General features: G+C 45.6%; 1 protein-coding gene across 7 annotated transcripts in view; it reads right to left on the reverse strand.

The window, feature by feature from the left end:
* CEMIP (cell migration inducing hyaluronidase 1) overlaps positions 1–23486 on the reverse strand; it is a 179021-nt gene extending 155535 nt beyond the window's left edge. For 2 of the 7 annotated variants that reach the window (XM_063638632.1, XM_063638631.1), the window contains exons 1-3: positions 20690–23486; positions 19905–20106; positions 12522–12617 (exon numbers count right to left, since the gene is read on the reverse strand). The gene's annotated coding sequence lies outside the window, so the exon portion shown is untranslated. The remainder of the gene's footprint in view (positions 1–12521; positions 12618–19904; positions 20107–20689) is intronic. The other 5 variants (XM_063638627.1, XM_063638629.1, XM_063638628.1 and 2 more) reach the window with 5 other exon arrangements.
* Positions 23487–24099: the final 613 nt, after the last annotated feature.

Consider the following 24099-nt stretch of genomic DNA (forward strand, 5'->3'; position numbering starts at 1 on the left):
CTGGTTTCTTTACATGAGGAAGTACAGAGTGGCAGGAGAAGTTCACAATTGAGCTGAGGAATCACTCTCTTCCTTAGGGCTCTGAGAAGCGTGAATGAAGAATAATGGTGTTTAGGAGCCCTCCAGAGCCCAACCATGCTGGCATCCTGAGCCTGGACTTCCAGCCTCCAGAACTGTGAGAAATATATTTCTGCTGTTAACAAGCCACCTAATCTGTGGAACTTTGTTATAGCAGCCCAAACTGACTAAGACAGTGGCTCTGATAAAAGATCCCAGTTCGTCCTCACCATTCCTTTACAAAACCAAGGGTGTTCCTCCCATCATTGTACAAATGAGAAAACACAGGCCTGGAGAAGTTAAGTTACTAGTCCAAGTTCATACAGCAAGCTAGTAGCAGAATCTTGAACCCAGGACCTCTAAGTCCAAAGCCATTGCTCTCCTGGCCACCATTCCAAGATAGGCATGTGAACATGTCAGAAGTCTTCCAGGAAATGTACCCAACTAATAGATTTATTTCAGTCATTCAAACATACAGAGAAAAGCAGCAGGAACTGACCCAGAATTGCAGGAAAGTGATGTCACTGCTCTCGCCAACCCACGCCCCATGGTCATTATTTTAAAAGCGATGAGACCATCCATTAGAGCTGGTGCTGGAGCCATGCCCCTGTCAACATCCGGGTGTGTGGGCAGGGCCGGAGCATATCCTCTGGAGGCTGCATTGCTGACACTGTGGGTAAGGGCTGGAGCCTCGGTGGGTGGGGCCTGCCCACGCCCAGCTGAAGGCAGAGGCAGAGCCACCAGGAAGGGCAAAAGGGATAACAGGGCTTTGGCCCCTGCCCGGCAGCCATTGATGGCTTAAGCCAGCATTCAGGACATGCAGCCATGATTCTGTACATATGTCCCTTTCCTACCTTAGGGTGCCTGCCTCCTGGGTACCTCCACTCTCAGGTGCCAGCCCTGTGCCTTGTTACTGCGCCTTGTTACTGTGCCTTGTTACTCAGAGGTTAGAAGCCTGATTAATGCAAGCACCAGGCCATGTTGGCAGAATTAGGACTCAAAGAAACAATGCAATATGACCCCATGAGTACTTCCAAGTACAATAGTACAGTTGTCCTTTGGCATCTGCAGATTAGTTCCAGGAACTCCCTCAGATACCACACTCTCCAGATGCTCAAGTCCCTAATATAAAAGAGTGTAGTATTTGCATATAACCTACATACATCCTCCTGTATACTTTAAATCACCTCTAGATTACTTATAATACCTAATACAATGTAAATACTTTGTCAATAGTTGTTATCCTGTATTATTATCCTGTAAGGGCAAGAAAAATAGTCTGTACATGTTCAGCGCAGATGCAAACATTTTTCAAATATTTTCAGTTTGCAACTGGTTGAATCTATAGGTATGGAACCCACAGTATGGAAGGCCAATTGTACTACAGAGTAAGTACCTCTATCAAAGGTGGGTGTGGTGGATTGATCACAAAAATCAATCAACCATTCCGCTCATCCTTCTCTCCTCCCCTCAGATCCTTGTCTTCTGCAATGTAACCACGCAGCTTCTCCCATTAAAAGGTAGAATCTAAATGTCCTCCCCTTGAACATGAACTGACCTGGCTTCAGCCAAAAGAAAGCAGCAAAAGTGCTGGTGTGCCATTGGGTTTCGAGATCCAGGCCTCCAGAGGCCGTGCATGCTTTCCTTCTCTCTCACAGAATAGCATCAGTCACCTTGAGAACAAACCCAGGCTAGTCTACTGGGTGATGAGAGACACATGGTCCAGTCACCCTCATCCATTGAACTGAGAGCTAGCCAATGCCAAACACATAAATGAGGCCATCCTAGACCAGCCAGCCTCCAGTTGTCCTGCCGATAGACACAAAACAGAGTTGAGATTAGCCAAGCCTGTCCAGATCAGCAGAACCAGCTGGTCAACCCACAGGACGATAATACACAGTTGTTTCAAGCCACTGCCTTGGGGGTGGTTTATTCCACAGCAGTAGCTTACTGATACATTGGAGAAGGAGACAGGGAACTCTTCACAGAGAAGGGGATGCCTCAGCAGGGTCAGGAAGAATGAATGGTAGTTTGCTAAATGATTAAGCAGAGAAAGCAGCATTTACAACAGCAAGATGGCAAGAAGTAGCATTGCATCAACAGGATCATAACAATCCTGGGATGTTGCTAGAGTCTAAAACAAAAAGGAGAAGCAACTGGACAAGAAGCTGGAGAGGAAGGTGTAGCCCAGCTACGGTAGGCCCTGGGCCCCAAGGCTGAGCTGTATCCCCAGAGATCCCCAAACCTCCAAATCAACAGTTTTACTTTATCACAGGTTTTTGGAAAGTTATTAGAAGGTGTAAACTCAATGTTTTTGCCCCCACATCGAGTACTGAAATATTTCAAATATGAACAGAGATGGTGAGAATGTCAATTACCCTGCAAATCTATTAGAATGTGAATTTCTTCTCTAACTCTGATCTAAAGTAAGGTTTTCAAAAGACTCCCTCAAGAGAGTGATGATGGTTTGTAAAGACCCCTTAAGAGCATGATCATGACATGTGTTTGATGAAAAATAAAGCTTGGATTTTGGAAAAAGTCCCAAAGTAAAATGACATGAAAGTCAAGGTTTTCCCAAGATTTTATTAAAGAGAAATATCAACAGTTTAAAAGGAGTTGCCTCAACCAATATTAAGTACCCCAGCTGTGGGAAGATGTGGAAAAGCCAGCTACATTCAGCCATGAATAATTTTATTCATTCATTCCGCAAAGGTAGCAGTCATTGACTCTGTCAGATCCTGTAATAGGCCCTGAGACTCTACAAATAAATGACATGAGCCCTGCTCTCTTGGCAGTCCCAGACAGAAGGAGAGAAAGGACATAGAACCATGCCCCACCATACAACTCGCATGGGCTATAAGAATGGAGGTGCTCTGGAAACCCAGACAATGGTGAGGTGATTTCAGCTACCCCTTCAACATAGGCTATTAACAGATTTCCAGCCAGGTGCAGTGACTCATGCCTGTAACCCAGCAATTTTGGAGGTTGAGGTGGGAGGATCACTTGAGTCCAGGAGTTCAAGACTAGCCTGGGCAAGATGATGAGATCCTGTCTCCACAAAAAAACAAACAAACAAAAAAAATTAGCTGGCATAGTGGTATGTGCCTATAGTCCCAGCTACTCAGGAGGCTGAGGCAGGAGGATTGCCTGAGCCCAGGAGGTCGAGGCTGCAGTGAGCTATGATCATGCTACTGCACTCCAGCCTGGGGGGCAGAGAGAGACCTTGTCTCTCTAAAGAATAAAAAATAATAAATTTCTTTACAACATTTGTGATCAAGTCAGGGCTTATTTCACTTAAGATGAAGACCTCTGGTTATACTACCATGTTGCTGCAAAAGACGGGATTTCATTATTTTTTGTGGCTGAATAGTATTCCATTGCATATATATACATTTTCTTTATCCATTCATCCATGGATGTACACTTAGATTGATTCCATATCTTTGCTATTGTCAATAATACTGTACTAAAAATATAAGTGCAACTATCTCTTTGAAACGAATATATTGATTTCTTTCCCTTTGGGCAGACGCTCAGCAAAAGGACTGTGCAGGCTAGTTCTATTCCATACACTATTTGTGAATAAACCTTTCATAAGCTCTCATTTTGCAGAAGAAACTATATATGACACTCAAAATTGTGACTTCTCTCCAGACCAGGCCTTCCCTAGCCTGGGCCACAAGTGAGAGTCCCAATGTGGCCCCTTTTCAGGCCTCAACTCATTGAGAGGAACACAGACGAGGCCCTAGGGAAGAGCCATCTATTTCCTCTCCCAACCAGTGCTGCTCAGGGACTGCCCAGATCTAGTGCTCACAAGGCGAATGGCAGCCCAGTGTGCCACTCTGGGCTAATCCTCACTTGGCTAAATCCTTAGTGCAGACCATCCCTAAGCTGGCCACATCTCTGCAAAACCTGAGATATACCCAGGCCTGGTCTACTAAGATGGAATCTCTGAAGTTTGCCCAGATGGTCAGATCAAATGTCTGGCTGAATTCCCACTGTGCTAGCTTTATCTCATTCCTGTCATCTTCCACACTGGTAACTGGATCAAATAAGCTCTTACTGGCAGGACAAATCAACGGAGAAAGGAAAGATTGTTCCATGAAGCTGTCCTGGGATAGCAAGTTAGTAAATTGAAGGGAAAATTGTGTTAGAGTTTCTCCTTGCACTATGAACTGAAGTAAATTTGAGACAGGTCAAAGAACTTAAAAATCAATCCGCAGAACCTCTAGAAGGCTCTAGAATTGTACATTAAAAAATAAATCAATATGTAAATGATCAACACATTGAACTGCATGAAAATATTTTACATATTTTACAAAATAACCGAAAGGGAAGAGTGGGAGAGAAAACTTCAAATATGTAATGAGATCAGACGTACCCAAAAGAAAAATATGAATACCCCATAAATCAGCATATGATATGAATACATAATTCCAAAAACTAAAAATAACCAGTAAACAAGTACATAGGATGGCTTTCAACCTCTCCAGTTCTCAAAGAAATACAAACCTATTAGCTATGATTTTTAACCTATTAAAATGATTTTTTAAGTTATAGTAATATCAAATATTAGTGTAAATAACACTGTTGTACACAATTAGTGAGAGTGTTAATTTGAACACATCTTTGGAGGCCATTTTCTTGTTTACTTATACTTCTAGAAATCATTCTAGGGAAATCAGCAAAACTTGGGAAAAAAACATATATAAAATGGTCATTTTAAATGTTAATAGTAAAAATTTAGAAAGAAATTTGATGTTATTTTATAGCGATTAAAAAGATGATTTTGAAAACTGAAAATGCTTATGAATAAACTTTAAGATGTGTTATGTATAAGGTAAAATTCTATCAATATTAGGTAAAAAATATACAGTAATCACACCAGAAAAATATTCGTCAAAATTCCTATAGTGTCTATCTTCAGTAGTAGGATTATGGGTTTTTTTTTCATTTCTGTACTTTCCAAGTGATAAGGAAATACACAGTTATATGGCTTACATAATGGAAAAATATGTAATATGTATATGCACATGCACCATGTACATTTTTTTAAAAAAGTAATAAAATGCCTCCCTTGACCACTCCAACTCCTAGTGATTGCTCCTTCCTCCAAAAGTCTTAGAACCAGGCTGGTTTCACACAGTGCTTAGAGCACAGACTCAAATGTTTGTGGAATGAATTAATTAATGAAGGAGCATTTCCTTTCTACACAGTGGCCTAAAACACAGTGGAGACTGCCTGGCATTGCTTCCTAGTGAGGATGGGTTATGCTCTGCTGTAGTAATAAAGAACCCAAAGCTGTAGGACTTCTTTCTCATCTAGTTCCCAGGTCCACCGTGGGTGTGTGGAGGACCTGGGCTGTTATGGGCACCTAAGTACCCAAGCTGGCCCCTCCATCAAGACCATTGCCAGTCACTGCAGCAGAGGAAAGAGGAGCTAAAGAATCGTGTGTTAGTTTTTGTACGTTTCTTCTAGAAATGACACACACAACTTCTGTTTGTATTTCATTGACTAAGACAAGACACTTGACCACAACTAACATCGAAAGTGTGGAATGCATTATCCTCCTTTGTGCCCAGAAAAAAAGAGGGACTGGATGTTGGTGAACAGTGTGACTGCTGCTTTTCGTGCGTACACATCTCTCTATCCCCTTAGACCATGAGCACCCCAGGAGCAGCTGGACCCTGCACGCCTCTGTCCTCCCTGCACTCTCTCTACCCTCCACACGCCAGCACTGCTCATGCCTGGCAAAGCACTGGGACACTGTAGGTGCTCCCTGTGGCACTAAATAGCGATGGAGATTGTGTCTACACCAAAGATATCATGATCCCAGATCATATTCAAATACACATTGCGCTCTATTTATAATCATCTATAATGATGTGCAATCACCTCCACTTCTCAATTTCTGACAATCACAGGTTGCTGTGCACAATTCCCGTAGGCAGTTCTGGCCAGGTTCTTTAAACTGATGCTATGAAGTGTCACAGGAACCTTTCCAAGCCTTACCTAATAAGACATCTCTGGACATCTTTCATGCCAGAGCCCCATCTCTCTCCACATTCGGCTTCATCCCTACACCCCGGCCACCCTGAGCCACTCATAGCTCCTCTATGTACCAGGTTATCTGATTGCCCTTTGCCTAAAGAGCCCTCTCTAATCAACAGACAAATTCTTACTACACTTTGTAAGGTTCAAGTCAGAGATTAATTCCCTCAAGAATAATGAGGTCCCACTTTTCTGCCCACTCTTTGCCTTATATGGACATAAAATGTATTAATCTCATGTGTTCACCTGACCCCAGTCACCCACCCCATGCTCCCGGATTGAAAGGTAGGAGCATAAGTTACTGGGTTTTGCATTCCCCGTGTCTGGTGTAGAGTGGTTGATTAATAAACGTTTGCTGAATAAATGGTCTAAGCAACTGCAGTATCTCATGGTTTTATTGATCTACCTGGCAGTGACTCAGAGCTCTCAAGCCTTGATATCTTTTTCGGTAAACAGGTCATACTGATAAATGTATTGGTGGCTTATCACACACATAAGTGGGACATGGAACATGCACCAAGAGTCTTGTAATAAGAGCATTTCATCCAGAATACCCTGAGTCTGCTCATTCATTTCCTGGCAGTCTCCTTTCAAATACATCTTGGGTTTCAAGTTCTCCATCAGAGCTCTCCAGGATGAAAAATGGACCCACTGAGAGCACACATTAATGACAGTGGATTTCACTGCAGCCCTATCCATTTACTAAGCACTCTATAGTTCTGAGTGTAATCCACAAAGAGAAGCTACTTCAAAGCCCTCTTTAAAATACTTGCTAAGGCTGGGCACGGTGGCATGTACATGTAGTCCCAACTGCTTGGGAGGCCGACACAGGAGGATCGCTTGGGCCCAAGAATTTGAAACCAACCTAGGCAACATAGTGAGACCCCCCCCATCTCAAAAACAACTAAATAAATAAACAAAAAAAGAAATCAAAATAAAATCCTAGTAAGCTCTCATTAAATGCTATTTTTAAAGTTTAAAGTTGTAGGAAAAGCCATCTCTTTATGAAAATATTTTCTGGTACAAGCTGTGTGTTACTGCAATAATAAATTGCAAAATGAATCAGAGGTAGTTTTGTATCATTTCCTCAGAGATAATAACAAAAAACTCCATATCATTTAAAATTCTGTTTTCCTCTGTCACCCAGGCTGGAGTGTAGTGGTACAATCATGGCTCACTGCAGCCTCAAACTCCTGGGCTCAAGTGATCCTCCTGCCTTAGCCTCCCAAGTAGCTAGGACTGTACATGTGAGCCACGGCACCTGGCAACTTCGTTTTCTTATAGATGGGGGTATTGCTGTGTTGCCCAGGCTGGCCTTGAACTCCTGGGCTCAGGAAATCCTCCCACCTTGGCCTCCCAAAGCACTGGGATTGTAGGTCTGAGCCACTGCACCTAGCCTGGCTTTTCAAGAGCAATGACTAACTCCTGTTGAAAAGATGCAAAGTTTCTTGCTTGGCCGTGCCCAAGGTATCTTGGAGTATAATCTCCAGCCCAAACCCCCTCTAGTCTTCCTAACATCCACCAAGATGCTCATCCCGTGACCTGGGAGTTCTGGACACCTCCCTCTCCCTCACCCTGTGTCCAATCCACCATCCCGTCTGTCCACTGCAACTCCTAAACATCAGCTGGATCCACCCACACTTCTCCTTCCCTGCTGCCTCCACTCCAACCCACCATCACCAGGTCCCTAGCCCAGCACCATAGCATCCCCTGCCATCTTCCTGCATTTATTTTTGCTAACTATTGCCTATCACCCTCACCTACCCAGACAGAGAGCAGCCAGAGGGATCCCTTTAAAAAACAGAAAAATCAGACAATGTAACTCCCCTGCTTGAAACCATTTCATGTCTTCCCATTGCTTTCAGGATGATGTTCACAGTTCTGAGCATGGTTTAAAAGATGGTACATGATCCCCTTGCTGCCTCCTCACCCCTGCCTCCCCTTCAGTCCTGCCTTGCTCCTCACCTCACTTTCCCTGCCCCAGCCAATCTGGGCTTCTCTCTCTATCTTGAGGCCTCTCTGCCTCCTCATTACCTAGGACATCCTTGCCCCGACTCTTGATCTTTCTAGCTTCTACTCACCATCCTCCTAGCCTCTGCCTACGTGTTGCTTCCCAAAAGAGGCTTTCTCTCCCTGCTCCCACTTCTACTTCCACCAGCCACTTGCAGCAGATCCCCTATTTTTCTCCTCAAACCTTTCAACTTTTCTTCATATCACTGACCACAGTTTGGAATCACATATGCCCGTGATTTTTTCTTTTTTTTTTTTTTATATTTGTCTCTCTCCCTAGACCTACACTATTCCACTAGCCACCTGTGGCTATTAAGCACTGGAAACACAGCAGGTCCGAACGGAGATATGCTGTAAGCAGAAAATATATACCAGTTTTGAAGATTTAGTATGAAAAAATGTAAACAATCTCATTACTTTTTATGGTGACTACCTGTTGAAGTGACAATATTTTGGATGTAGAGGTGAAAACAAAGTATATTATTAAAATTAATTTCACCTGTTTCTTTTTAAACTTTGTTTTAGTGGGGCTACTAGAAAGCTCAGAATTCCAAATGTTGCACCCATTGTATGTCTCCTGGACAGCACTGCTCTAGACTGTAATCTCCATGCAGGCAGGTCTCAGCTCATTTTGGTCACTGCTGCATCCCCAGAGCCTAGCAGCCTCTGCAATATTATAAGTTGACTTCAGTAAACTGCTAAATGAGGGAATAAATGAGTGAATGAGTCAGACAAGCAAAGGAAAAACTTCTGGTTAAAAAAATAGTCATATGAATATGGATACTACAAGTTCGTAAGCTCACTGTTATTTTGTGTGAGGGAGAAATTTCTGATTTGGGACCATTTGGAACAAGCTATAACCCTCTCTAGAGGCCAAACGGGACTACTAGGTCATCTGTGGTTAAACCACATAAAAATCACAGACAACAGAAAGGCAAAGATAAACTGCTGGAGGGTCTTTGACCTCAAGTTGTCCCACTTTTCAAATCCCCAAAACCAGGAACACACTCGGCAACACTTTGACCTAAAAATAAAATCATAAATAACAGAAACAACTTGACAAAAGCATTCTACTTAAGTTCAAAGATGACCCTAGTGTTAATAAAACTGTAATGAGCATCTATTAAGAATTTCTGGCGGAGATGCCCAGTTGCATGTGGTGTTTGTTTTTCATCCTATCCCACTAATGAATATTTAGCTCAGTGTTTCCCCAACGTAGGTCCCACAGCACCCAAGTCTCAGAAAGTCCTCTGTGAAAATAGAAAGGGAATTCCCTAGACCAACACGTCTGGGAGATACTGTACACTATGCACCTCTCCCTGAGAGACATGGTGCATGCTGGTTTACAAAGGCATTGAGAAGACCTTGGAAAATGAAAACAGGTCAACTTTGTTTAGCCCAGTTTGTCTCAAACTTGTTTGACCTCAGAATATCTAGTGACAGCTCAAGGAAGCGATGCTCCTGAGAAATACATTTTAGGAAGGGCTCATCTAAGCTTCATTTCCAAAACCTTAATTAGTGATAAATTATTCTGGCCTTGTGGGTAACCCTACCTGTGGGAAACCCAGCTGTGATAACCAGAGTTCCACCATTCAATGGTAACCACTCCCCTTTACTTTGGGTAAGAGAAAAACACCCACCACAGAAGACTCAACCTCATGTCAATAATGTGTGTAGTTATGCATAATGACAAGTAAATAAGGAACTTTGAGGGCGTTGGTCTTACACACCCAAATTAATTATGTGCCTCTCAACATCTTCCAGTTTCAGAGAGCAGAAGAGGGAAAGACATCCTGAATGGAAGCAAATAATTGGACAGATTACACAGCCAAGCTAGGCAAGGAGTTTGTGCCATTCAAATTTCACTGTTGCACCAATCTGCTGCCACCTATGCAGATCTCAAAATCTGCAGCTCCAATGCTTACCCTCTTCATGTGATATTCTGAGCCAGGGCACAGAGATACTAGCAAGTCTGCTTTTTACACTTCTTAAACGGTATTTTCATCAGAAGTCAGAAGATTTGGACTACCTTTCTCTATTCTGTGTCCTACCGGTATATGTAAAGCACTTAAAAAGTGAGTGTAAGTAGTAGGTCTCAGGAAATGCTAGTAAGTAGCTCTCCTCTCAGGATAACATGCATGCCTGAATGTTTCAGTTCTGAAGATACAATGGTGACTGCGATGGACTAGTTCCTGATCTCACGGAGTGTTGAGCTTGACAGACACCACACCGAGGAGACACAATCTCTTGCTCTGCGAGGGACCACTACAGCACATGCCTTGGCCATTCAGATGCTTGTTCTAGGACCAGCTACTGCCCATAGCTTGCCAAAGGTTTAAAGTTTGTAAATTTCCCCAAAGTCACAGCATGGCCATCTCTACATACAGTGTCTGCTAATTCAATCAGCTATGTTGACAAGTAGAAGAGACATGCTATTTTGTATGCCTAATATGTACAAGATCATAACTCTAAGAAGTTGCCATGTATTAGTTCACATAGTACTCAGAATAATATATAATCATCCTATTTTAGGGGATGGATAAGCAACTGAGGCACAGAAAGGTGAAGTAACCTGTCCAAAGTCATGCAGCTAATCAGTGCAGGAGGTAGATTTATAACTGGGACTGTTGGGCTCCAAAGCTTATGCCCTTTCCCAGTTCATTATGCCAGCTCTAATATTCTACAACCCAAGGAAGATATAAAGTAGAGAGCATGCAAACTGATGGAGAAAGAATATGGAGAACAGTTTATTTTGCGGTCAACAAAACCTAAGGGGGCCCTTCCTGGAATACTTCGTATTTCTCTCTTTTTGTCTGATTAGAAGCATCTTGGAGATATTGGTGATCTGAATTTAATGTGTTTCTGTTGAATGGCAGAACCCAGCCTTTGTGACTTTCTCTCCTCTGGCTACTTGGTGAGCATACTCAGATTTGCTTTAAGACCACGTACAGGGATGGCACGAAAAGAATATTTGTGGGTGGGTTTAGTTTGCTAAAATCACCCAAATGTCTGATGACGACTACAGTGCAGAGAAGAGATGAGGACTACAGAAGATCACCCAGGGGGCATCTGCAGACCAGACCGCATTCAGAGTATCCATCTCATCCAGTTAAGCTTTGAGGAAATTTGAGCTGAATCTGCATCCTTCGCGGTGACTAATCCTTCCTCCCCAAAGGTGAGTCTCACTTGAAATGCTGTCCATTTATCCCACTTTCCCTCCACCGCCTGTGCTACAGGTCAGTCAACAAGGCAGTTAGAAATTTGCCCGAGAATTCATGAAGAATTATGAAAAAATCGTAATATCTGCACAGCTCACAAAAAGCCAGCACAGAGGCCACAGGATAAACCCTCCTCACCCCAGCCCTGAGGCTGGATACAGGAAACAGGGGTGCATCTGTCCAAAGGGCTATTGTGAGACAAGGGCCTGGGATTAGGAGCCTCGGAAAATTTTCCTCAAGGGCTTGGAGCCTCTATTGCAGCGGGAAGAAACCTCATGTTGGCAGCGACTCGAGCCACAAGACCCCTGAAATGTCCCTGATTTAATCTTCTATCTATCGCCTTCTGGGCCCTATTACCCTGATACCAACAATTCACTTCGGGAGTGCAGTTATCCTTCTTGCCGAAGGGTATTTACTGAGCCTTAGCAGTGACATTATCCGCTAATCTAGAGTGAGAAGTGGGATTCTGGAATGTATTTCTTACCAAGAACACCACCCTTGGGAGGCAGGAAGACAAGCCCAACCTTAGATACCTGCCACCAGGTACAAGGACCTAACACCCACCAACTGATCACACACTTCACTCAAGTGAAAAGCTGAACTCCCTGACTCAGCTTTTAAGGTTCTACAGCCCTGCCCCACTTTTATGATCTCATTTCCAGCCACAGGAAACTTCTAGTTCTTCTCTAAATATCTTTTTTTTTTTAATTCTCTGCATTCAGTTCAGGATATTCCTTCCTTCTTAACCCTCCGTTCTCTGGCCTAGGAGAAACTGTACTTTTCTTTAAGGCCCAATCAAATATCACCTCCTCCATGTTACCTTGTCTCTTTCCCCAGCAAAGTAGTTTACCATCACTTTGTACTGCTTCCATATTGCTTTGTTTACGCCTCTGTTATAGCATGGATTGTAGGTAGTTAAATATATGTCTGTCTCCTCAACTAAACTGTGAGCTTTTCCACTGCAGGGAGATGCAATGGAGTCATCTCTGAAACCCATGTATCTAGAAAGAATTGGCGGGTCAACGATGAGTGCATTAGGGTTGCAATTACTCTCAATGAATTCAACTCTATGAATACTGTTCTATGAGTCCGATCTACTGTGAATTCTAATATTCCCGTCAACATGCTTTTTCAAAATTCAAGATTCGAGCAACATTAGTTATCATGAAGAGCTTTTGGACTCACGGTGACATAGGTCTGAGTTCCAACTCCACCACCTTGAGCTGAGTGACCTCCACCTGGAGCTGCGTAAGTGATGCAGCTTCACTGAGTCTTCTCCATCTGCAAAACAGGACAATGTCTTGTTCACAGTTGTCAGGAAGTTTAAATAAGTTGATGCATGCAATGCTCTCTGCGTGAGTCTGAATGTTTTAGTTGCCCAATAAACACTGAATATTAATGATGTTGATGGAAATAACCATAAAGCCACAGGAGTACAGACCTCTGAGAAATTGACTAGTAGGCTTTAGTTTCATTCAAATACCAGAGCAGAATACACGAGAGTCAACATCAAATGTAGTGAGAAATGTACATGCTTGGGGGGCTGGTGTTCAGATGCAGGACTCATTCATTTGAATATTTAAAAAATATCTGGGTACCTACTATGTGCTAGCCCTTGGGAGTAAAACAGAACATGAAAAGTCTCTGCCTTTGAGCCAAGTAGGGGTCCTGTCTCTGAATGAAGAAAGGACTCTTTATTGTATTGGGAGTGGCTGAGATGAGAAGCCATCTCCAGAGGGAAACCACAGACTTCTGCACCACGTATCCCACAATGGCCACTAAGGGCCCTTCATGAGCAGGGCTCTATTCAAATTGTGACTCTGCCTCTCTACCCCTCGCTCCCCCTGAGCTCAGAGGGGTGATGTCCTCAAACAACCTCAACAGAGCAGAAGCTCGAGTTCATGCTTATTACGCAAGATTCAACGGAAGTATCATCTTTTTTGTATGTCAAAAATAGCTTTTTATTTAAATAAATTTTATATGGAGATGTTTAAAGTAAAAATGAACTTCACTACATGGTCATTCTCAGAAAATTCCAGGATATGTTAATGTGTTACCATTTGTAACATTACACTGTGATTTTAAAATGTAGAACAGATTTCAGCTGTTTCTCAGTCACCTGGAAAGTTCAGGCATACACATAACCCACAATTATGTGGTCAGAGGAATCTCCAAGCCTCTTCAAAGCTACCAACCAAACAGACACCACTGAGATGGCCATGCCTTTTTATTTAAAAAAAAAAAAAAATCATTTAAGCAAGAAGAAATCTCTGCATATGGAAGTCCCAAAGCCAAAATCCTCCAACTGCTTTCTCTCTCACTACAGGAACTGAATTGAGAAATCTGATGAACTCGGTGGTTTCTTAAGTGGTCACAGACTAGTGACACATCAGACCAGCAAAATTTGCAAAACATTCTACTACAGAGCACCACAATTCCTGCCCTCTCCGAAAAGGAAGGGAAGGAAGGGAGAAGGGAAGAGAGCAACGTCAGATCCCAAGTCTGAAGAGGACACATGTTCCTCTCTTGTCCACTTTCTCTGGGAGTCCCACACCCCAAATTCAAATCAACAGGGCTCAGAGGAGCCTTTAGCATCACCAAAGGTCTTGTCTGCCTTGTCTCTGGTACTGATCTCTGCCTGGGAGACCACAGCAGAACCCACACCGACTGGGATGTTAACCTTCCAAACAGAATGGGCCCTGGAGGTGGGTGTTTACCAGAGACAGGATGAGAGTAAGATAAGTGAGGCACTCGCCTTGGGTGCAAAACTGAAGAGGCCACCAAAAAACTCCATCATTGCTATAAAGAATAGTGCAATGCAACACTTTAAAAACCAAAATCAGCACCAAAAATTTCATGATGAATGAAATATCAAAATTCTAAATAAAGATAGGGTCAATATTATTGATTTTTCTTTTGCCTCTAGTGCTTATGTTTCCTTGTGTCTAATAAAGCTTTAGAGTCGTCTGGCCGTGAGCATGCGGCTCAGCTGCAAGCACCAGTTGGAGCGGAAGAGAGACGAGCGGGCTCACTCATGGCTCAGCAATGTTGGTGCAAAACAACCTTTTGCTGAGTAACATGTAAATGGATCTAAAACATATGGATTAAACGCCTCTGAAAATAAACAGGGTTTTCAAAGGAAAGGAAAGGAAAAGTACTTAGCCACTATGTTTGCGGTTTTCCTGAACTCAAACCTTTGGAAAACTAGCATAACAGTGAATTACTCACAGCCTGTAACACAATCAGCTTTGAAATAGACTTGTCATAAACCACCAGTTTCTTCTAAAAGAAATGTTTTTCTTTTTTTCTTTTTTTTTTTTGAGATGGAGTTTCACTCTTGCTGCCCAGGCTGGAGTGCAGTGGCGCAATCTTGGCTCACTGCAACTTCCACCTCTTGGGTTCTAGCAATTCTCCTGCCTCAGCCTCTGGAGTAGCTGGGATTACAAGCATGTGTCACCATGCCTGGCTAATTTTTGTATTTTTAGTAGAGACAGGATTTCACCATGTTGGCCAGGCTGGTCTCAAACTCCTGACCTCAAGTGATCTGGCTGCCTCGGCCTCCCAAAGTGCTGGGATTACAGGTGTGAGCCACCTCACCCGGCCTTAAAAAAATTTTTTTTAATGGTTCACCCAAACTAGCTCCCCTATGCACTCCCTTTGGGGCTCATTCGTACTGTTCTTTATAAGAAGGAGCATGACTTTGCACACCGACAGGGGCCTGGGAGGCACTGGAGACCCAGGATTCAGTAGGACTCCTGAGGGGAGCCTTTAGGGGGCTTGAGGAGACCAAGCTGGGAATAAGTCCCTCACGGCATGACAAGAGTCCTCCAGAGAAGGCAAACAAGTAATGCTTTGGACTAGGAGTCAGACAGACACCCAAGGGCATCAGCCTGTATCACCTCTGTAACTCTGAGCATTAGTGTTTTTGTCTCCTACCTGCAGATTCCACTGCCTCCTCTGGAAGCTGGAGAGAAGAAGGGCCCACACACGGTGAGAGCCCAGGCAGCAGCCACTGTGTACAAGTGGATGGCTCAGGTTCACCACGGGCCAGCCCCCTAAGACAGTTCCATGGAATTTTAGAAACCGGCATCTGTGGCTACCAGTGCTAAGAGATCAGCACCACCAAGGAGCCAACCTAAGTCCAGCTTTGAGGAAAAATCTAGGAAGTAGGAGAGAGAGAGGCTGAATCCCAAGGTCGGGGAGTCGGTCTTTGTTTTAGTATGTTCCAGTTGCTGTGGTGATGTGGGCTGATGCAAAGGTCTCCGGACAGGAGGCTGGATCCCCCCAGAAAGAGATGCTGCTGATCACCCACCAACACTCAGCCTTCCTTGACACTGTCCAGGGCAAGTGTTTCGGTATGGCCAGCAGAAGGAGCCCCAGGCAACTGCAAATGCCCATCCTGGAGGGAAACCCATCTGCCAGGGGGCCCCTTCCCTCTGCTAGAGTTCCTCACATACCTAGCAGGGTTCTTCCAGAGGTGAAGGTGTTGTCTAAACTCTCTAGACTGAACAAGCCTTACTCTCACCATCTTCAATAATTCATATGATTATGTTTTTAGAGCTGGCTCCAGGCCCAGAAGGGGCTCTTCAGTTCCCTTTCTAAGGACTGGGACCACCCATCAGCGAGGGGCAGCCTCTCTTCGGGTGTTATCCCATTCAGGGTATCATTTTCTCCCTTGAGGAGAGCTTTGTAGGAGGCAGATAGAAGCCACAGCTAAAAATTGGAGCCACCAGCCCCAACCCTGCGCCTCTGCAGCAGAGCTCTTCCATTCCTCTCTATCTGACTTGCCTCCTCTTTTCAAACCCCACCTTCAAAATATCTTGCAGTCAATCAAATTTGGCTTTTTGACATCAATGAAAAAGGATGCAAGATCCTGGATAGAACTTGCCAAATTTTAAACCCTGAAAATAAGATTTCTTTTTCCTTACCAGCTTTTATATAAAAAATATTGGGAGGTTTAACAAGATTAACAGACCAGGTTGTAAATAAGAAGCCTATTTTTGCAAAAAGCTCACAGCTTTGTTTGTCCGTTCCATGCTCAGCTACAAGTTGGAGTTTCCTGCACCTATCATATACAGTCCTTCCCACTGGTCTTCCATGTAACCCATCTTTGCTGGATTATCACATACGCGATAATTCCAGATTTCCGTTTTTAATTTTAATTCTGGTTTTCAATTTTCACTGAAAATTGTTGATGGACACACACACACACACACACACACAGCAAGACATCCAGAATATTAAAAAGACATAGCAGGCCAGGTGCAATGGCTCACGCCTGTAATCCCAGCACTTTGGGAGGCAGTGGTGGGCAGATATCTTGGGCTCAGGAGTTCGAGACCAGCCTGAGCAACACGATGAAAACTCATCTTTACAAAAATGTTAAGATTAGTCCAAAAAATTAGCTAAAATTAGTCCGAGCTACTTGGGGGCTTGAGGATCACCTGAGCCTAGGAGGTTGGGGCTGCAGGGACCTGTCTTCATGCCACTGCTTTCCAGCCCGGGTGACAAAAGTGAGACCTTGTCACAAAAACAAAACAAAAAGACACAGCAACACAAACCACAATAAAACTAAGCTAACACTATTGATATGACTGCCAAAAGCAAAATGAAATGACCCAGGACCGAAGTTTTCAGAGTGTGCTCCTTGGAACCCACAGAGCTCTGTGGAAATTTTTGAGAGACCTCAAGACAAAAATCAGCTCCCGCTCCCAACCACAGCCACTTCTTATCTAGTTTTTAAATTGGATTTACTAAGATTTTATCGGAAAAAAAGCATTTTGTGGTTCAAGTAATTTTTAAGTTACTAGTCTAGAAGACTAAAGGTCTCCTAAAGGAAAGAGGTCTAACAGCTGCTCAGAAGCACTCTCTCGTGCCCAGTGTAGCCCAAAGTCTGGGCAGTTAAGGGAGTTTGTGCACATGATGCAAGTAAGGGAGCTTATGTACCTGGATAGGTAAGGGAGCTTATGCATCTGAGGCAGGTAAGAAACTTCATGCACCTGAAAGCTTGCAGGAAGTAAGGGGTTTAGGCCTTTCTGAGCTTCTGACTCTCCTCATACCCCTCAGTGAAGCTTCTTCGGATCTCCTCTGGCTGAATTAATGGTCTTCTTCATTTCTCCAGCAGGTCTCCTGCCCTCCACTCCTCTTGACTAATCTGTCCTAGCCCTCATCACCCTGTATGACAACTTCTGACTGGGATGTCTGTCCTCTCACCAGGCTGCTAGCTCTTTGAGATCAGGGACCATATATTCAACTTCCTTCTCAGTGACTCATTCAGGGCCTGCCTCATAGAAGATGATCAAAAACTTGTACTCAACTTATTTTCTGCTTCCGATTGTGGTGGTGGGTGACAGAACGCAATGGCACACCAGCATCTTGGGCTACCCAGAATGTACTGGTGATGACCAGTTCATCCTCCCAGGAGTCCCACAGGGAGGGGGTTGAGGAAGATAATTGGGCCTTAAATTTCATTTTCAGGTTCAAAAAAGAAGAAATTGCGATCTTTGGAGTCTAAAAAAGTTGTTTAAATGTAAACATCCATTCTCAGTGTCTGGAGCCAGAGTTAGATGAAATTCCCTAAGTGATCTCTTAATACCACCAAAATTACATTCAAATGCCTCTGCCAGGCAAAGATAAATTGCCATTTGCACAACGATCTTGTGCTTAAAAGTAGCTCGGTCCAGAGGGCTTTGGAAAATTTATTATGACAGGGAAAAGTGGAAACTTAAAGGGGGCCAAGAAATTTAGTCTGCTGATAAGATGGCTTAGGAGTGACAATAATTATCTCCAAGAATTTTAAGGGTCATTATAAGGTCATTAGGAGGGCACAGAGCAGCTGGGCTTCCTCAACTCGGACAACAGCAACTGACTTAAATTACACCAAAAAGAATTGGAATCAGAATCACAGAAAGTCATCAATGTCATAATGACATAGGCCCCCATGACTTGAAGGCAGCTCTGTGCACCAGCAGCATCACCTGGGGGCATGTTGGAAATGTGGACTCTCAGGCCCTACCTCAGATCTGCCAAATCAGAACTCTCACTTTAACACGTGCCCCTGTGAGTTGTTGGCATATTTTAAGTCTAAGAAGCACTGGTCTAACCTAACCCCTAAACAAAAGACTAGAGGAGTCAAGGAACCTGCCCGGGTCCTGGCTGATAGTCCAGGCAAGGAGTACAGTCACAGTATGCAGTAAGCAGTCCCCAAGGAACACTCCAATGGTGCCCATCTTTCCTGACTGGCAGAGCCACAGAAAAATGTGCCTGTCCTCCAGGCCACTGCACTTTCCTCGTCCCAAGGGCTGGGTGCATACCTTACAGCCATAAAGACTCTGGAGAACAGCATGAACTCCTCACCTCAGAGAGGGCCAAAGAGTGCAGCAGGCTCCTGGGGAAGCCTGTGGCCCTCCCCGCTCTGCGTGATGTCTAAAAACAGGTGAGACAGCAATCTGGCATGGACACCTTCCTTGCCAGAACAACTATCTAGATGCGCTTTCTCCGTCACAGAAAATGTCTAATGGTGCAGCTCTCCTACTGACAGGATAGGGGGCAGAGAGGAGTAGCAGCTCCTCTCCCTCTGGGTGGCCATGTGTGTTTCCTGACACCAAGGGAACTAAGCAGACAGCAAATGTATATTTGATGACATTTCTCTGCAAGCAGCCTCCCTTCTGAAGAACCAAGCTTGAACAAAGCCTGGTGCCAGGGCACACAGAGAAAAAGGACTAGGGGGCCTGCCAGAGAGGATAAGATGGCCCCTGAAGAAAGTGGCTAAAGCAAAGAGGTGCAGATGTTAATAAAAGTCACCATGATAGTCACCATCCTACTCAAATTAGCAAAGTTTCCACATGCCAGACTTTAGGGAAACGAGGTTCAGGCCCAGCTGAATAGCTTGCAAAACAGTAGAAAGGAACCCAGCACTGAGAAGTCTACCCCAGTACCCACTGCCACTTCCAGACTCCTGCCAACCCAACCAGATACAAGAGAGTAAGAATGTGATCCTTTCCTATGCACTGTTCAAAGGAAACTGAAACTGCCTCCAAATAATGGTAAAAACCAAGCGGTGAGAGATAGCTGATGCTTTACCCTGATAAGATCAAACATCTGGGTATGTGCCATCATATAGAAAGAGATGTGTAGTCCAGACTTTCCAAAGATATGCAGTCTTGTGGATGCAGCTCACAAATGTAACTTCGTTCCCCTTTAGGAACCCAACCTACATGTTTGCATTTCTCTTTTGAGCTATAACTGCACATGCAAATTGCATTTAATCCATCAAATTGTGATGCTTTGCCAATACCACAGAAGGTACTAAAAAGAGGTCACTTAAGCAGCAGGCTTCAAAGGAGGCTGATGAGAATACTTGAATTCACCCCTTTCACTCTGCTGGCCTTCCCCACTGAATGCCACTCTTGCCATTTGCTCTGTCTGTCCTGAGGACTCAGACACTGCTGCAACAGGCAGAATGCCACAGGACTGATGAAGAGCTCGTTTCTACCACTTCTCATGACAGTTCCTCCCCTCACTGGCCCTTCACTCCAAGAGTGTCCTGTAGTTCAATAGTTTTCTTACCAGAAAGCCAAGTGTATGCTGGAAACTGGAATCTGCATGGGAGTCCACAGAAGACAGCCAGGAATTCAAGGTCATCCAAGGCCCCATGTCCTCCTGCTCTGTTCGTGTCACCAGCAGTCTCATAGAAAGATTCTGAGCATCTGTAGCATGTATTCTTCAGCCCCAATCCTTTTAGATGGAAGAAGCTAAGATTCCTTCTGAGCTATTAAGAGCAGAGGGAGGAGAAGAATAAAAATCTAAGAGCACCAGAATGTAAAACTGACAGGGATAAAAACACTCACATGTGCACACACACACTTTTGTGGGGGAAAAAAAAACTCTAACTGGAAGATTGGGTGCTATACAATTCCATTCTCCAAACTTCTGTGGTGTGTCATGTATTAGTGATGTCTACCAGACAGAACCCTGAAATGCAGAGCTGGAGGGGACCCTCCAGTCCAGCTGGGATCAAATAAGTGCCCACTGCTCTGGGCAGAGCAAGTGTCTTGTTCAGAATCTCACACCTAAGCAAGGCTCAAGCATGAAGTAAGGTGCTTCCTGCTTGGCAATGACCACTCAGTGAAACCCTGGGTGAAGTTCCACTCCATAAAGCTAACCCCTATTTCATCCTGGAGTGATCTAGAAACCAGGCCTTGGAGGCCACTCTCCATCAATACCCAAGAGTACTTCACTCGCAGAAAGACAACAAAGCCTCTTAGAAGACCTTGCATTCTTGTGAGAGAACAATCAGGAAAAATTGATCATCTGAACCAGAGGGCTGTGATAATATTTTAAAAACAACTCACTTTTATCTTTCCTCCAAGTAGTGTAGGTAGGGGAAAACAGTTGACTGATTTTTATCACATAAAAGTTCTTCCATTTGTCTTTAAATAAGAATTTTTTTTGCATTGTGATCAACTCCAGCACTTTCATCAATTCCATCAACAAATTCTCGGATGCAAAAATAGAGTGAAGATGGAGTCCCTATCAAACAGTTACTAGGTTAAGAGAGAGGGCAAAGGGATGGTGAACATAATTCAAAAGAAATGCACAACTGTCTTTAAAATATATCTGTAATTGCTACCATTTAAAAAGATTTCTCTGTGCTCAGCACTGGATTAAATGCTTTACATTGTACCAATTACTGTAATTCTCATGGCAACCCTGCAAGATGGGATTGTTATTCCCAATTTACATATCAGCAAACAGGCACAAAACATTTGAGCAACTTTCCCAAAGTCACAGATGCTGTCTCAAAATTTGTTTTATAAGAGGTGTTTGTTTTTACTCTCCATCCGCCTTTGTCAGTCACAAAAAAAAGCAGATGTGCCTTTCTTGTAATTTTAAAATAAAGGAAGATACACACTTCGGTATGGGTGGAAATGATAAAAAGAGCCCCGTCCAGTGTCATTTCTTACCAGAGGAGGGACATCTTTAATTTGATGCGCAGATTAAACCCTACAGGTTTTTCCACCCTGTTTCAAGTGACCAACTTGAAAAGTCATCTACTGGGCTAAAGAGGAGCCTTTGGAAATTGCTTCAAGAATGTCATGGGCTTTGAACAAAACTATTAGGATCAGAAAACAGCATAGTTGCTTTTGCAAATGCATCCGATCATTCTCTATAAATTTGGTCTATTTGATTTCTTCTGTATTCTATCATTACTCGTGAAACTAATATATCCTCCTAATACCATATTTACTAAATAAATAATTTAATTTAGTGGAACACATGAACTTGCGCCCTACACAGAAAACAGTTTGAGCTGGATCCCTAATTATGTCTGGCGTAATTGTATCTGGCATTATCTCACTGCCTGGGTCGGATTCGCAGGGGCCGTACTTTCCTAACAGCTCTGAGGGGTCTCCGTGGTGTCATAGAAAAGCCAGAGAACCACAGAGTGCCCCCGGGAGGTCCTGCAGAACTGCCGGCTCAGCTAGGACCTGGTCACAAACCACAGACTCCTGAGGGCTGGGCTGCCTCCTGAGTGGTGGTGATAACGAGGGCCCCCGAGGACTATCAATCCCTTTCCTCTTTCCCAGCGCCCCAACTCCTTGGGTCTGGGAAGAAAGCGCACGACTTCCCCGGAGACCCAGGGCCACAGACCCCGAATGGAGGAAGTGGCTGGGAGCTGTCCATGGTGGCGTCGCGCCTGGGCACGCAGAGCCGCCGGCTCCCCGCCCTCGGGCGCTCCCTGGATCACTTTCCAGACCGCAGGGATGGAGAGACGCGCTCCCCGGCTCACCGTTCCTGGGATGGGGCTGCAGCCAGGCACTGGCTCACACATCAGAGGGTTAGTTTTTAAAGGGAGCTCTCACCTGTGGGTAGCGTTGGCTGCTTGGAGAAGGACTCAGGACCTCAAACCCGGCCGCTGGCGGAGCTCCTGGGACTGCCGTAGCGTCCGATCCTTGGGGAACAGCGGCTGTCGCGGAGAGTGTCTGCGGCTGAGGACCCAGGGCGCACAGCACTCCTCTCTCATGAGCACACGCATCCCGTGGGGTCCATTCCAGAATGTCACTGGCCCTCGTTCCCAGATCGGCTAGCTGGAGACCTGGCCAGCGTTCTGCCAGGGCTCTCTGCCTTTCCTCCCAACCTAACGCGACCTTTCTTGGAGCCGACGTACTTTGCCAGGGACCACCAAACCTTCTTCCAGCGATGCCACGTTTGGAGTCTCAGTCTAAACATCAGCAGAGCCCCCCGGGTTCATCTAACATTGCAATTGCCTCAGCTCGGCCCCGCGCCAGCGCGTCGCTGGGTGCCTAGCGCTGTCCCGGAGGCACTGGGAGGCGAGGGAAACTGGGAGGAAGAGCGTGCTGAGGCAGGAGCAGCAGGGCGCAGACCTGTTGCTAGGCGCACGCCCGCTAGAGCTCGGCGTGAGCTGGCTCCCAGTCGGCAGGACACCGAGACCTGACCCTTGTGGTACTCCCTTCTCGGCGAGACATTCTCCCGGGCGCAAGCCCCCGGTGCCATTCAGAAGGGGGAAAATCTACGGAAAGCAGGAGTCTGCCCCCTCTGGATGCCCTCTGGGGACTCCAGCGCCCCCCGGCACCTGCAGCTTGTAAAGCATCACAAGATCTCAGCGAAATCCCACAGAGGACAGTGCCAGGGGCGTGTGCCCATCAACAGACGCATGGACAAACAGACAGAGGTAGACTGCACAGCACAGGGTGGACAGACAAACAGAAACTGAGGCGGGTAACGTTTACTCTGTGCCGGGTGGAAGCGCGGGTCCCCGCTTCTTACCTCTCTTCCGTGGCATGGGCCGTCAACTCATCCCTGAAGCCCCCAGCCAGGCCCTCTTACCTCTGGGTCGGTAGCCGTGACAGTGTCACGCCTCGAGGGCCAGGAGCGCAGCGGCCCCGGACGTCTGGTCGCTGACCGCCAGGCGCCGCGAGCTCCCGGGGCTTTGGCAAGCTGAGTGGTAGCTAGTCTGGGAAATCGGGGTTCAGACCCTGGCCGCGCTCAGCCCCGCTGGCTCCCCGCGCCGCTTGCGCTCGCCAGGCTCTGTTCGATAGCACCGCGCTGGGCTCTGAGCGCTAGCTCCCCGGCCGGAGAGGTCGCTTTTATAGCCACTTTTACTGACTCCTCCCCTGCAGAGCCCCTGACGCCCGCGCGGCACTGAAGCTCCCTCCCTCGCGCCCCGATGAAGCTTCCCTCCACGCGCCCCCGCCTTGCCCAAGTGGGGCGGGGGCCCTGCGCCCGGGCCGGACCGGGGCGGGCTCTGGCGGCAGCTCTAGGAGACGCAGACCCGAGCCCGCGGAGCCCGGGCGCGCGGAGTCCCGCCCGCAGCAGCCAGGTGAGGGCGCTGGAGGCCAGGACTCGGTGGAGCTGCCGCGGCGGACCGCGGAGAGCAAGTCCCCGGGCCTCCTAGGAGCCAGGATCTCCCGTGCCCCGCTCGCGCCCCGGGGCGTCCTCCGGGGCAAAGAGGCAGTGGAGGACAAGAGAAAAGGCCTGCTCCTGCCACAGAATAGCCGCGAGTCGGGGTGCCAGGCTAAGTCTCAGGATCTCTTTTTAACTCAGCAGCAAAAGAGTAGCCTGAGAAAGAGATTTTGGTATTGGCCTAGCGGTTAATCCGAGAGGAAAATGCGTGGGTGTTCACTGAAAGCCACCTTGGTTTGAAACTGGATTCAGACATGCCAGTTACGACTGTGTACAGGATCTTAACCCCTCCTAGCCTCAGTTTCCTCATCAGGAAAATGGGTTCTGTGATGCTTCC

This window comes from Symphalangus syndactylus, chromosome 5 (genome assembly GCF_028878055.3).
Source record: "Symphalangus syndactylus isolate Jambi chromosome 5, NHGRI_mSymSyn1-v2.1_pri, whole genome shotgun sequence".
Taxonomy (NCBI): domain Eukaryota; kingdom Metazoa; phylum Chordata; class Mammalia; order Primates; family Hylobatidae; genus Symphalangus; species Symphalangus syndactylus.